This window comes from Hyperolius riggenbachi, chromosome 3, assembly GCF_040937935.1.
Source record: "Hyperolius riggenbachi isolate aHypRig1 chromosome 3, aHypRig1.pri, whole genome shotgun sequence".
Classification (NCBI taxonomy): domain Eukaryota; kingdom Metazoa; phylum Chordata; class Amphibia; order Anura; family Hyperoliidae; genus Hyperolius; species Hyperolius riggenbachi.
The window spans coordinates 206847171-206862078 of NC_090648.1; the positions used below are offsets into that span (position 1 = coordinate 206847171).

Consider the following 14908-nt stretch of genomic DNA (forward strand, 5'->3'; position numbering starts at 1 on the left):
AACGCGTTCCCCAGTTTGGCTTCTCCTGTCGCCATGGCGACGATCGGAATGACGTCATGGACATCAGCCGACATCCTGACGTCAGACGCCTCCGATCCAGCCCATAGCGCTGCCCGGAACTCATTGGTCCGGGCAGCGCAGGGCTCTGGCGGGGGCCCTCTTCCGCCGCTGCTTGCAGGCGATTGCCGCAGAGCGGCGGCGATTAAGCTGTACGCGCGGCTAGCAAAGTGCGAGCTGCGCGTACAGCACTTTAAATGGCGCAAATCGCCCCACCAGGGGCTGAGATATCTTCCTGCGCGGCATAGCCCGAGCTCAGCTCAGGCTTACCTCCAGGAAGGTTAATAGATCTGTGATATGTATACACAGTGCATCACTCATTAACACTTCCATGAAACTATTTTATCATTCTATGACAAGCAACAAACTTGCAAACACTACTATGCTGTTCAGCCACACAAATGAATGTCTGGCATCAGGATTCGCACATCTCCACTTGGCTTTATCACTTTTGACATTCTGAAGTCTCATAATCAGTTACCAGAATTTCCTGTAGAATTACTGGTTTGCAGGCATCAAGCTCCCCAACAGGCTGTAATACAGCTCCTTTGAAGTCCCCACCCTTACAGCTTACCCTCAGTGAAAATGGGATAGCCTAAAATCTGAAACAAGCAAATATACCAGGCTTCACTATAGCTGAGCAAGGCTGCCTACCACACAGATGGCTGAACAGTTGCAGGGGTGAGGCAGTTTGATTTTGCAGAGGAAAAGCAGGTTGTGTATGGTGTCAGTTAAAGAGATACTCCGACCAAGAATTGAACTTTATCCCAATCAGTAGCTGATACCCCTTTTACATGAGAAATCTATTCCTTTTCACAAACAGACCATCAGGGGGAGCTGTATGACTGATATTGTGGTGAAACCCCTCTCACAAGAAACTGAGGACCGTGGTACTCCTGGCAGTTTCCTATCTGGGAACCTTGCTGCATTGTGGGAAATGGCTGTTTACAGCTATTTCCAACTGCCAAAAAAGCATGTAGCAGCTACATCATCTGCCAACAGTAAAAATGTCACCATGTAATAAATGTCAGAATGTAAATCAGGGATTTAAAAGATTTTACAATGGGCAAACACTGACTAAATCATTTATACATAATTATTGTAAAAATTAAGCACTTTATTATTTTTACTGGAGTTCCTCTAAGTATCCTTCAGAACACCACTAGATTAAGTCTCAGTAGTAAAGAGTGTACAAATAGATACATTGATTAGAAATATTAATTAATGGATGTGTTCTGCATTAGTCACTGTCAACTATAACTGAAATCCTTTAGTGCTGAAGATATAAAAGGTTATCAATTGTGTTGACATGACGCATGTCTGAATGGTGTTCTTAATGTTTCCCTTTTCTACAGTCTATAGAAACAACTCAACTGGATATGACCCTTTCTAATTTCTTTCCAGCAGTTATTTGGAGGGAGAGGGATTCATAGAATGTAGTAGAAATGTATTTTCATTACACTAATGCATTTCTTCAAACAGCATTCCACAATCTGAACACAGATGTAGGAGATCCGAGTAACAGACAGAACATTTTTACGTCCACAACATTTGTAGCACAACAACATTTGATGCTACCTGATTTTTATAGGGAATCTGTTTTAAAAGCAAAAAATAAAAATTAATGATATCATGAATTGTATGTGTCATATAGATAATAGCTAGTAGTTAGAAACTGAACTGTGCTGACCTGTGACCTACATAGTATCATGGAGCTGGTATACAGCCTAGCATTAGAAAATTAAAATTGTGTTTGTACAACGGTTTTATCTACAGATCTCAAAGGATGACCAGTAAAACCTGACAAGATGGTACACACCATCCATTGCCGAAACTTAAAGCGGAATATAACCCTGCATTTCAACTTTGCTCTAAAACATTTACAGTATATTATATGCAACCAGCATTTTTTTTTTACTAGACCAGCATTGGAAGGGTTACACAGGGCTTTAAAGTTCCTGGAGATTTCTGCAGACGCATCCGAAGCTGAAATAGATACATTTTGTTTACATAAATGTATCTAAGTGTTGAATGTGACTCATCTCTCTGACTGAGAAGGAGCTTGGAGGACAGCCAAAGAGTGTAACATTTATCAATAGATACATATAACTAAATAGAATGTAACAATCTGAACTTCTGCATATCTCTCCACGGAACTTTAAACCTCTGTGTTTAACCCTTCCAATGCTGGTCTAGTATAAAAAAAAAAATGCTTTTTGCATATAATATGCTGTAAATAATATTTTAGAGCAAAGTTGAAATGCAGGGTTATATTCCACTTTAAAGGACATTCAAGGTTACGTGACATGGTGAGACGTGTGTACAGTGCCAAGCACACAAATAACTATGCAGCGTTTTTTCCTTTGTTTGCCTGAAAGAGCTAAAATTCTGTTGTGCAAGTGACAGTTTTTATCTGGGTCGGGACTGGGTCGGACCATAGCATAACCCTCACTGAAAGAATTGCAGACGAACACTTTCCTGGCAGTAAATTGCTTTTGAGAGGAGGAAAGAGATAAGGGTCTATAGTTTTAGCTCTGGCCTACTTCAATGAATGGGTCATTGGGAAGAGGCCATAAACACATTAAAACTTAAAAAGTTGACTTAAATATAAAAAAAATAAGAAAAAATAAAAAAAGTAATCTTTACAAGAAGGAGGAACGATACAATTACCAGTTTATTTTCACCTCGGATGCCCTTTAAGGTAGCCATACATCTAGCGATTTATGGGCAGATTCGACCAAGAGACAAACCTTTCTCTAATAGAATCCGGTAAGAGAGAGGTCTGTCAGCTGCCTATACACCACAGGCCAATTTCTGATCTATTTCAAGCTGAAATTAATCCGGAATCGGCCTTGTGATGCCGCACTGACGCTGCCCCCCCAAATGATAAATGTCCCCCTGGTACCCAGTGCAAGGTATGCATTTCCTGTCCCATTACCTGTCTGCGGCCTCTGCTTGTCCCTCTGCTGGCTCTGGGCGCTCTGTTTGCTCCATACATGTGTGCCTCACGTGGTTTCCTAGTAAGGGTGTGTGGGTGAGTGACATCACAGGCGCACCCTCACTAGGAAACCACATGGCACGTGTGTATGTAGATTGGTGTGCGCCCGAGAGCCAGCAGAGGGACAAGCATAGGCCGCGGTCAGGTAATGTATACCTTGCACTGGGTACCGGGTCGCACACCCAATCGAGCAAGTCAGCCCAACTTTTGCAGCATGCGCGATCGACAATGCAACCAATTTTCATCCCGGGCATGCACTTGGCAGCACAGATTTTCATCCAATTCAATTTTAATAATTGAATCGGATGGTCAATCGGCCGCCAAGTTGCCTGATGTATGGCTACCTTTACTGTCCCTCACACAGCAATCACATAGACATGAGTCTTACATTACGGTTTCACACTGAACTGCTCTCAGCCAATCAGGCAGGATCAGTAATGTGGGAGTGGAGATAAACTTTCCTTCTTGTCGGCAATGTACCAAATAGAGCCAGGCTGACAGATAAGATTTGTTACAGCAGAAACATTTGATTATATTGGAATGCTTGCAATGCAGGGTTTGGTTGTAGACTGCATAATAAACACAGAGCAGTGGGTAAATGGAATTTGATTTTATGTAAAAAGGTAGAGGGGATTCAGTCATTTCTGATCATGTGTCCTTATCTTATCCAAAATACAAAGCTCTGTGTTATTTGTATGGAGCACCGGGGTAAGGCAGGTTCCTCAGGCGGCAGAAGGGGGGTGGTGCTCGCCTGGCCATGGGTGGGGGGGCACCGAGCTGGAGGGGTAAGCAGCCAGGAATTGAAGGGGGGGTAGGGTCAGACCCCTTACTCACCTGACCCCCACCGTTCTGCGCTCCCCCTTCAGCTATTAGCGCAGTGTCAGGCAGCAAGCAGCGAAATGATAACTCACCGCCTTGCGTTCCACCACTCATCACTTCCTGCAATGCCGGCCACAGTACTTACGGAAGTACAGTGGGCGGCATTGCAGGAAGTGAGGAGCAGTGGAATGTAAGGAGGAGTAATCACTTCCCTACTCGCTGCCTGACACTGCACCGATAGCTGGAGGAGGAGCGCAGACCAGGGGTACCCAGGTGAGGGAGGGGGGGTCCGGCCCCCCTCCCCACCGCTGTGCCCATTGGCCTCCTTCTTGGCTGCTACCCCCTCCAGGCTACCTATACTGGGGGCAATTATACTACCTATGGTGGGGGGGGGGGGGGAGGGGGTGGCATCCTCACAAGTTTGCCTCAGGTGGTTAAAGAGAAAAAAAAAATCCCACAATCCCGCTGGCACTGCACAGTTTATGCAGTTAAGCAAAGGCTCCCAGACAGAGTAAAAAAGGAAATTATATTGGGACCATAACAATATAGTAGAAGAAAAAAAAAAGTTTATTTTTCTCTCCCCATCTGCACATCCAAACGGTTTCATTTTAACTGCTCAGAATTTCACATTTTTCTAAGACCAACCAACTTGTGTTGAAGCTGATCCAAGAAAGTTATTAGACAAGGATTTACATGCCCATGAAACAACAGTTAAGAAATAAAAAGGTGGTTTGAAAATGAGCCTGCAGCTTTAAAAGAATCCCTAGCTTCCCCGGAGCGTTTAAACGTTACATATCTCGCAGGTGGTTAATAGGCGACGATATTGGATAGAACAGAAGCCAGACAGCTCTGCAGGTCTCAGTAGCAGCTCGGAAAATGGCAACAAAGTTGCAGGTTCCCCTCCAGCAGAGAAGAGACATTTATTTCTGTGGGTATGCAAATCGCACAACAGTGGAGGGATTAATTAAAACGGCTCTGTGTGTCTCTTTAGCAATAAAGAAGTTCATTACTAGAGCTCTGTGGGTCTCTTCAGCAATGAGGAGTTTAATTCTCACTGCTTTGGTGTGCTTTGGAAAATAGAACGTTAATATCAGTCCAAGTGCAATTCCCTTCAATAGTAGTGGGTCCTTAAACACTGACAAGTGCTTAGGTATGATAAGTGGAAATAAAAAGCAAAAACTTCAATCAAAAGAGTTAAACACACAACTTCACCAAAGCTTGCATCTAAAAGAGCTTTCAAGATAAGAAATATTTGATATATGTGCCAGTTTCAAACCTCGGGCAAAAAAAAAAAAAAAATTAGGTAAAAGATTTCAAAGCAGTTTTTGATATCTAGAAAAGCACATAAACATTCAGTAAGCTTAACGTCAGGCAGATAGCTAAACAAACAATTGAAATACAGTATATAAAATAACTTTGAAGGTTTGCAATTCCATCCACTAACCCAGCAACAAAGCTAGAATGAATGACTGTACTGTGCAGGTCAGCAGCTAACTAGAATACATTTAATAAGGTAGCCTGTTAACCACTTGAGGACCCTGGGCTTTAACCCCCTTAAGGACCAGGCACTTTTTTCCATTCAGACCACTGCAGCTTTCACGGTTTATTGCTCGCTCATACAACCTACCACCTAAATGTATTAGTGGCAAGAAAAGGAGCCAAAATTCAGCTTTCTTTTGGTGCTATTTGATTGCTGCTGCGATTTTTACTTATTATATTCAAACAAAAAAAAAAAAAAAAAAAAAAAAAAAGACATGAATTTTGTCTTTCTGTGCTGACTTTTCAAGTAAAATTTCTGTATACATGCAGCGCGAAAAATGTGGACAAACATGGTTTTGATGAAAAAAAACCCATTCAGCCTATATTTATTGGTTTGGGTAAAAGTTATAGCATTTACAAACTATGGTGCAAAAAGTGAATTTTCCCATTTTCAAGCATCTATGACTTTTCTGACCCCCTGTCATGTTTCATGAGGGGCTAGAATTCCAGGATAGTATAAATACCCCCCAAATGACCCCATTTTGGAAAGAAGACATCCCAAAGTATTCACTGAGAGGCATAGTGAGTTCATAGAAGATATTTTTTGTCACAAGTTAGCGGAAAATGACACTTTGTGACAAAAAAAAAAAAAATAATAAAAAAAAAAAAGTTTCCATTTCTTCTAACTTGCGACAAAAAAAAAAAAAAAAAATTAAATCTGCCACGGACTCACCATGCCCCTCTCTGAATACCTTGAAGTGTCTACTTTCCAAAATGGGGTCATTTGTGGGGTGTGTTTACTGTCCTGGCATTTTGGGGGGTGCCTAATTGTAAGCACCCCTGTAAAGCCTAAAGGTGCTCATTGGACTTTGGACCCCTTAGCGCAGTTAGGCTGCAAAAAAGTGCCACACATGTGGTATTGCCGTACTCAGTAGTATAATGTGTTTTGGGGTGTATTTATACACATACCCATGCTGGGTGGGAGAAATATCTCTGTAAATGACAATTGTTTGAGATTTTATTATTATTTTTTTTTTTACACACACAATTGTCAATTTACAGAGATTTCTTCCACCCAGCATGGGTATGTGTAAAAATACACCCCAAAACACATTATACTACTTCTCCTGAGTACGGCAATACCACATGTGTGACACTTTTTTGCAGCCTAGGTGCGCTAAGGGGCCCAACGTCCTATTCACAGGTCATTTTGAGGCATTTGTTTTGTAGACTACTCCTCACGGTTTAGGGCCCCTAAAATGCCAGGGCAGTATAGGAACCCCACAAGTGACCCCATTTTAGAAAGAAGACATCCCAAGGTATTCCGTTAGGAGTATGGTGAGTTCATAGAAGATTTTATTTTTTGTCACAAGTTAGTGAAAAATGACACTTTGTGAAAAAAAAACAATAAAAATCAATTTCTGCTAACTTTTGACAAAAAATAAATTCTACGAACTAGTCATACACCTAACAGAATACCTTGGGGTGTCTTTCTAAAATGGGGTCACTTGTGGGGTTCCTATACCGCCCTGGCATTTTACGGGCCCAAAACCGTGAGTAGTCTGGAAACCAAATGTCTCAAAATTACTGTTCAGGGGTATAAGCATCTGAAAATTTTGATGACAGGTGGTCTATGAGGGGGCGAATTTTGTGGAACCGGTCATAAGCAGGGTGGCCTTTTAGATGACAGGTTGTATTGGGCCTGATCTGATGGATAGGAGTGCTAGGGGGTGACAGGAGGTGATTGATGGGTGTCTCAGGGGGTGGTTAGAGGGTAACATAGATGCAATCAATGCACTGGGGAGGTGATCGGAAGGGGGTCTGAGGGGGATCAGAGGGTTTAGCCGAGTGATCAGGAGCCCACACGGGGCAAATTAGGGCCTGATCTGATGGGTAGGTGTGCTTGGGGGTGACAGGAGGTGATTGATGGGTGTCTCAAGGTGTGATTAGAGGGGGGAATAGATGCAAGCAATGCACTGGCGAGGTGATCAGGGCTGGGGTCTGAGGGCGTTCTGAGGGTATGGGCGGGTGATTGAGTGCCCTAGGGGCAGATAGGGGTCTAATCTGATGGGTAGCAGTGACAGGGGGTGATTGATGGGTAATTAGTGGGTGTTTGGAGGAGAGAACAGATGTAAACACTGCACTTGGGAGGTGATCTGATGTCGGATCTGCGGGCGATCTATTGGTGTGGGTGGGTGATCAGATTGCCCGCAAGGGGCAGGTTAGGGCCTGATTGATGGGTGGCAGTGACAGGGGGTGATTGACAGGTGATCAGGGGGGATAGATGCATACAGTACATGGGGGGGGGGGGTCTGGGGAGAATGTGAAGGGTGGGGGGGGAATAAAAAAAATAGCGGTGACAGATAGTGACAGGGAGTGATTGATGGGTGATTAGGGGGGTGATTGGGTGTAAACATGGGTCTGGGGGGTGGGCGATCAGGGGGCGGGGGGAAAATCAGTGTGCTTGGTGCAGACTAGGGTGGCTGTAGCCTGCCCTGGTGGTCCCTCGGACACTGGGACCACCAGGGCAGGAGGCAGCCTGTATAATTAATACACTTTGTAAACATTACAAAGTGTATTATACACTTTGTATGCGTCGATCGTCGGGTTAACATCCCGCCGGCGCTTCCGTATGGCCGGCGGGATGTTGCGGCGGGTGAGCGGAGCCAGGCGGCGGATCGCGTCATGGATGATGCGATCGCTCCGCCCATGCCCTTACAAGGACCGCCGCCTCTGTGGGTGAGCTGGTCCTTGCGGGCTCCACTTCCCGGCCGCCGCTGTGCGTTAGGCGGTCGGGAAGTGGTTAATTTGGGAGCCAGCTGTTGCCACTTAATGTATTATTCGGTAATGTATTATTCATACCTCAGACTAAGCAAAATGTCGGATTTTCGACAGAAAAAAAACTTTGACATACTCCAATTAAACTGCAACGCGTTTCGTGGGTTTTACCCACTTCATCAGGCTATAGGTAGGAGCAAAAAAACACCTGTGAACAGCTTCAGTCAGCTTAGCGCCTCCGAGGCGCTAAGCTGACTGAAGCTGTTCACAAGTGTTTTTTTTGCTCCTACCTATAGCCTGATGAAGTGGGTAAAACCCGTGAAACGTGTTGCAGTTTAATTGGAGTATGTCAAAAAGTTTTTTCTGTCGAAAATCCGACATTTTCTTGTGTCTGCATCGGGGAGGTAAGTCCACCAACGACCTCCCTGTTTTTTAAACATTTTATTTCGTTTTATACTTCTGGCGCCTCTGTAACATTGTTTACAGTCTTAAATATTTGAACCACTCAAAGTCTATAATGCATTAGTTTTTTTTCTTTTTTTATCTGACACAAAATCTACACACAGGGCTGGCGCACACCAGAGCGTTTCTGTAACGTTTTTAAAAACGCTTGGGGATAGAAGAACGCTTGGGTAAATGTATTTCAATGGGCTGGTGCACACCAGAGCGGTTCGTTTTTTTACACAAACAAACTCGGGGGCTGCAGCATTTTTTAGATTTCTGAGGAGTTTCTGCCTCAATGTTAAAGTATAGGAGAGTGGAAAAAACTCTAAAACACTAGATCAGAGCGGTTTTCCAGGTATTTTTGTTACAGTAGCTGTTCAGTAACAATACATGAAATCTGCAACACAAAAACGCTCCAAAAAACGCTAGGCATGTTTAGAAAACCTCTCTAAACATGCCTAGAATTGCTCTGAAAATCTGCTTCAAAAACCTCTAGAGTTTGGCAGATCTGCTACAGGTTTTTGTGCTGCTGCGTTCAACGGAAAAAGGCAAGTTTTTGTTGGGTTCAACAGCGCATAAAATTTGTACTAGCTAGCAGAAAGTCAATTTTGGGAAACATTTCTATTGAAATCATATTAAAAAGAGAGTCAGTCTTGTGCCTAATGTTATCATGCAGAATGCACAACAGAAGCTTTATGTTACTTGCTCCTGGCGATCGAGTCTCCTCAAGTTACTGGTTAGTTAGCAAGTTCCGTGCAGCCAATCACCATGCGGGGACTTAAGCCACATGGCGATTGGCTGACTGCATGACACTTATAGTCCGGAGTATCTAATAGTCCGAAAAATACTGTACGCTATAAAACAAAGTACATTAAAGTGGACCCAAATTAAAAATACAAGATTTCAGGAATATAATCTATTTTCTAAATTAGAATAATAAATAGCAGCCTTTTTTCAGCTGCATGACAAATATAAAATATTTTACATTTATTGGAGGAACTCCTCCCTTCCTTTCAAATTGCTGGGATTTTTCCAGCAAACTGGAGGAGTAGATGGTGTCTGGCAATGGAGGAATTGCTAATGGCTGACCCCAGTATAACCCTAGCTATGAAAAGAGAAGGGTGAAAAGCATGCACTGAAATGATCATAGGTTTGAAGGAGTGTTTATCTTTGTATGTGTCAGAGTGGTGCAACTAAATATTTTTAATTAAAAAAAAAAAAAAAAAAAGGTTTGGTTTGGGTCCGCTTTAAAAGCATTTGTCGAGCTGCAAGCGTAACAGCCCATAAAGTAATTTATATAAGTTGAATACATTTTATATTAGGCAACTACATAAAACCACATCCTTAAATTTCCATTCATATTGTAAAGGTATTTGTGTAGAACTGTGAACAGATTACATAGCAATAGCAAGCCCTGAGCTCCAGCAGTCAAAACAGTGTTTCTCTGCTCTTATACTCTAAGATCAAAGCAATTATCAGGACTTTGGGCAGGTCAGTGTTTGTGTCAGGTAAAACTCTTCTGTTGTTCATAACCTATCAGCAGACTTATGCTTGGAGATCTTTCAAAAGTTTAAAAAGGGTAAATTAACCTATGGTAAAGCCCTAGATCAGCCTCTCAGCCTTTTAAGAAGGCAAACCACACTAAGCATTGCTTTATTTGTAGGAGGGCTGTTCAGTCTCTTTTGGTCCGCTTTACTTTCCTAGGAGTTTTGGGTCACCCCGAGCTGCTTGAGTAGTCTGCCTTTTTACCGTAATGCAAATAGTAAACTTGTGTTGATTAGCAATGCATAAAAAAAAAATTTGTGCAACTTTTTTTCACAATATGTAACAGTTTAGTTTATATTGTTACTAGCCATGTAGCCTTCCCTGCTTTGAAAGAAGTCTGCCCAAATTTAAATATAGTGTACAAGTAATTGCATTGCAGCGAGCACTTGCCTCCACTACAGCCTAGAGAAGGTACATACTTTGGCAAGGTGTATTAGCTTAAAGCATAGCTGAAGTGGTTGATAAACTCTAAAAATACACTAGAGTTATTTAACTCATTTCCCAAACTTCTAAAGTTGTATCTTAATGGATCAACATCACCAACATTTTATAAATTAGACATGTTCCAGTGATGCTGAAATACTAGGATACTAGGTCTAGGTTTCTTAATAACTTGTCCAAAAAGAATGAGCAGTTTTCTTTTTACTAACCATAACAGAAATCACCCAAAGACAGGGCAAAATGATGGGCAGATTGTCATTTCTTGCATATCACAGAATAGTAACAAGACTTACCATCTAAGATACCAACATGCGATATAAAAGGTTGCAGAGTAAGGAAGCACAAATAATTGAAGTAAATTGCTGAAGAGATACGACACTTATGACATATGCTGACTTGTGGCAATGGTAAAAAGGTGATATTCATATACCAGAACTGTGCAAGCCTAGCAAGAAACAAGCAATAATATGATTATGTGAATTTATCCTCTCCTGAAATTTAGGTAGGAAACCACATCCTTTAATGCTGAATAAGTGGATACAAAGCTCAAAGCACTCAGTTCTGCTGCCCATTTTGCTGGCTTCATGATAGTGGGGGGAAGAGGATGGGGTGGATGTAAGCAGCATCTTTAGCTCAGTGGTTGTGCCATCAGCACTCCACTACCTACCACTAGTCAGAGGTGGTCAGAGTCACTTGAAAAAGGAACAAGGCTATTCAAAATCATAGTGGCTATGTAATACATCTATACTTCAGTGTTATTATACAGAAAATTGTACCTGCAGATGGTACCAAGCTCTTACTAAAGACTTCTGAAGTCACATGAAATGAGAGCATTATGGTGTGTACACACTTGAAAGATAAATGAAAGATATCAGACCAAATTTTACCCCCTTCCATGTAGTATGAGAGCCACACCTACACAGTATTCTATGGAGCTGAACTCCCCATCAGATAAAATCTTTGCAAGATGCTGCACTTATCTGCAAAAGATCTGTTCCTGTAAAAGATCCATTCCTGCAAAATGCATTCATAGTCTATGAGATCTGCAGATCCTCATACACACCTTGTTTAACAGACTTCATCTGCATATCTGACAATCATCTGCAGATCTGAAAATCCATCCTGGTGGATCTGATCTGCAGATGATCTGCAGATGAATGTCTGCTAAACAAGGTGTGTATGATGATCTGCAGATAGACGATGAATGCATTTTGCAGGAATGGATCTTTGGCAGGAACAGATCTTTTGCAAATAATGATCTTTTGAATGTGTACAGGCATCTTTGTGCAGAGCATCCTGCAAAGATTTTTATCTGATGGGGAGTTCAGCACCATAGAATAGACTGTGTAGGTGTGGCTCTCATACTACATGGAAGGGGGTAAAATTTGGTCTGATATCTTTCAAGTGTGTATGTAGCATTAGACCCACCAGAGCTCCCTATAAGCCCCATTGCTTTAAAGAGAAACCATGACCAAGGCCTTAACTTCATCTCAATCAGTAGCGGAGACCCCCTTTCCTATGAAAAATATTTTCCTTCCATCAGGGGGCTCTGTATGGCTGATAGTGTAGAAACCCCTCCCACAGTGTCCTGAGATCACACTGTAGGAGCCTTGTTGCATTGTGGGAAATAACAGCTGCTTGCAACTGCCAAAAAAGCAAGCAGCAGCTACTTCCACTGACATCATTTGCCAGCAGTAACAATGTCATCATGTGGTAAATGTCAGAATGTAAATCAGGCAGAGATAGACTAAATCATTTATACATACTTATTGTAAAACAAAAAAGACTTTTGTTCATTACGTTAATTTCACTGGAGTTCCTCTTTAAGTACGGCTATGAGGATGGTGAGGCTACAAGCAATGCAGCCTCACCCCCAGATAGCACTGCAGGACCAATTTGTTAAACCGGATATTTTGACCACCACTTTGTTCTTCACTTTTAAATGGATATTGGACAGATTGTTTGGCAAACATTACTCATTGCTTGGAAGGTGAAGAACAGAAGCCAAAAGTAGAGCTTGGAGAGGAAGGTAGGTAGGTAGGTAGGTAGGTAGGGTGTGTGCATGACAGTGGTATATTGTCAATTCTTTGTGCACATGTTCATTTTTTCCTTTAACAAACAGATGTGTTCACTTAAAGAGAATCTGAACTAAGTATATAGATGCTGCCATATTTGTTTCCTTTTAAACAATTCCAGTTGCCTGGCAGCCCTGCAGATCTATTTGGCTGCAGTAGTGTCTGATTTACACACCAGAAATAGGCATGCAGTAATCTTGTCAGACTTGACAATATTGTCAGCAACACCTGATCTGCTGCATGCTTGTTCAGGGTCTGTGACTAAAAGTAAGAGGATCTTCAGGACAACCAGACAACTGGTATTGCTTAACCTTTTGGGGACCATTGCAAGTAAATCCTATGCCGCACTTGTGGACGTCTATGCCTAATGCGGCGTAGGATTTATGCCAACTGCCGTTTCCGCTCCCGACGTGGGTCAGGCAGCCGGTCCCCAAAGGGTTGGGAGGAAATAAAAATGGTAGCCTCAATATCCCGTTCACTTCAGATTCCCTTTAAATGAACTTTTAAGGATTCTGAACAGAACCAACTAAGAGCAGCCACAATGTCATAACAGGAGGCGAGAACACCTGTGGAAAAACAATGTCAATAACCAAAAGATGCAGCTCAAAAATGAGAATACAAATATCTGAATTACGAAATCAGAAGGGTTATAACCAATTATTATTCTATGGGAAGCTGGAAATTGTAATATTTCAGCAGTTTATAATTTCTATTTCCAATAAAAAAACCTCTTTGCAAAACTTGCTGCCATCTACAGTTTCAGTCAATCATGCTTCAAGCCTCATTTGATAACTTGCTTACACAAAGTTTCCATGGTAATGGCAAATGGCACTGGAGCTCTGTGGGTTGGATTCTTCCCCTCTGGCAATGTCACATACATTGGTTGGTTGCTCCTTTCATCTAGCAGTTCCCCAGCCTTCAGCAATGTGGATCTGACAACCCATCATAGTACCAGAAGGGAGAAGAGACATATAAAACACATGCAGTGTCAGTGGAAGATCAAGTACACAAACTGCCATTCACAGATAAGAGATCTCATTGAAAAAGGACAGCGAGAATTGAGCACAGTTAAAATGGTGAATTAATGACTCAAAACATGGATTCATTTTCACGCAAGTCCTCAAACTAGATAATGGGAACTATTAGCTAATGCCAGGTACACATGATACAATTTTGTGACAGACTCTTTGTCAGATTAATTATTTCCAACATGCCTGATCTGAATTCCGATCGATTTTTATAGAAGTGAATGGAAATTGATCGGAAATCAGGTCAGATATACTGGATATAATCGATCTGACAGTAAATCTGTCAGAAAATTGCATGACGTCTACCTAGCATTAAAATGTTCTAAACTATGTGCTTGTTTTACTAAGGAATAAGTTACCCATACACTAATCTAGGGGGGGTAAAATACACACTTGTGCGGACAGTTTGAGTAATTATATTTGTAATTACAAATGATCAATAATATGCTATTTTTTCCAATTTACTGTCCTGGGCAAGACACAGTAACCAAATCCCAACTAGAATACCACTATAAATTATATTAGCGCACCCACTGCGTAGCATACGCCGCATAAGAGGGTAGCGGGCAGGAAGAGGGTATTGGGCACAGCGGCGGGGAGGGAGCAGGTCGGACCCCCATCTGCGCTCCCCCTCCAGCGTAAGCTCAGTAGCAGCCGCTATTAGTAAGAGGCAGCGGTCGGGGAGGACTCACCTCTTCCGCATTCCACTGTCATCACTTCCTGCAATGCCGCCCGATGTATTTTAAGTGGACGGCATTGCAGGAAGTGACGACAGTGGAACACACGCTGGAATGCAAAAGCGGTGAGTCAATTCCGCCCACTGCCTCTTACTAATAGCGGTGGGTGCTGCTGAACTAAAGCTAGAGGGGGAGTGCAGATGGGGACCCAGGTGAGGGAGGGGGGGTCCGACCCCCCTCCCTGCCACTGTGACCAATACCCCCTTCCGGCCTGCTACCCCCTCCAGCTTGGCGGCAAGTGTAGGACCGCCCCTGGGGGCAGGGCGCTACCTCTTCTTGCTTGGACCGCCCTGGGAGCAGGGTGCTACTTCTTGCTTGAAGGTTGAGACACTTATTTTTTTATTTATATAGCGCCAACATATTCCGCAGCGCTTTACAAAGCACAATAAGACGACAAGGGGAACATAGATACAACGAACAAATGTACAGCAGAGTTCCAAGCAGCACAAATATTGTTACAAGAACAGTAAACATTAGGAGGTGGACCCTGCCCTTGCGAGCTTACAA

The 14908-nt window shown here is 42.6% G+C and overlaps 1 protein-coding gene across 4 annotated transcripts in view; it reads right to left on the reverse strand.

Moving 5' to 3' along the window:
- SHF (Src homology 2 domain containing F) overlaps positions 1-14908 on the reverse strand; it is a 345620-nt gene that overhangs the window by 314794 nt on the left and 15918 nt on the right. The window lies entirely within an intron of this gene.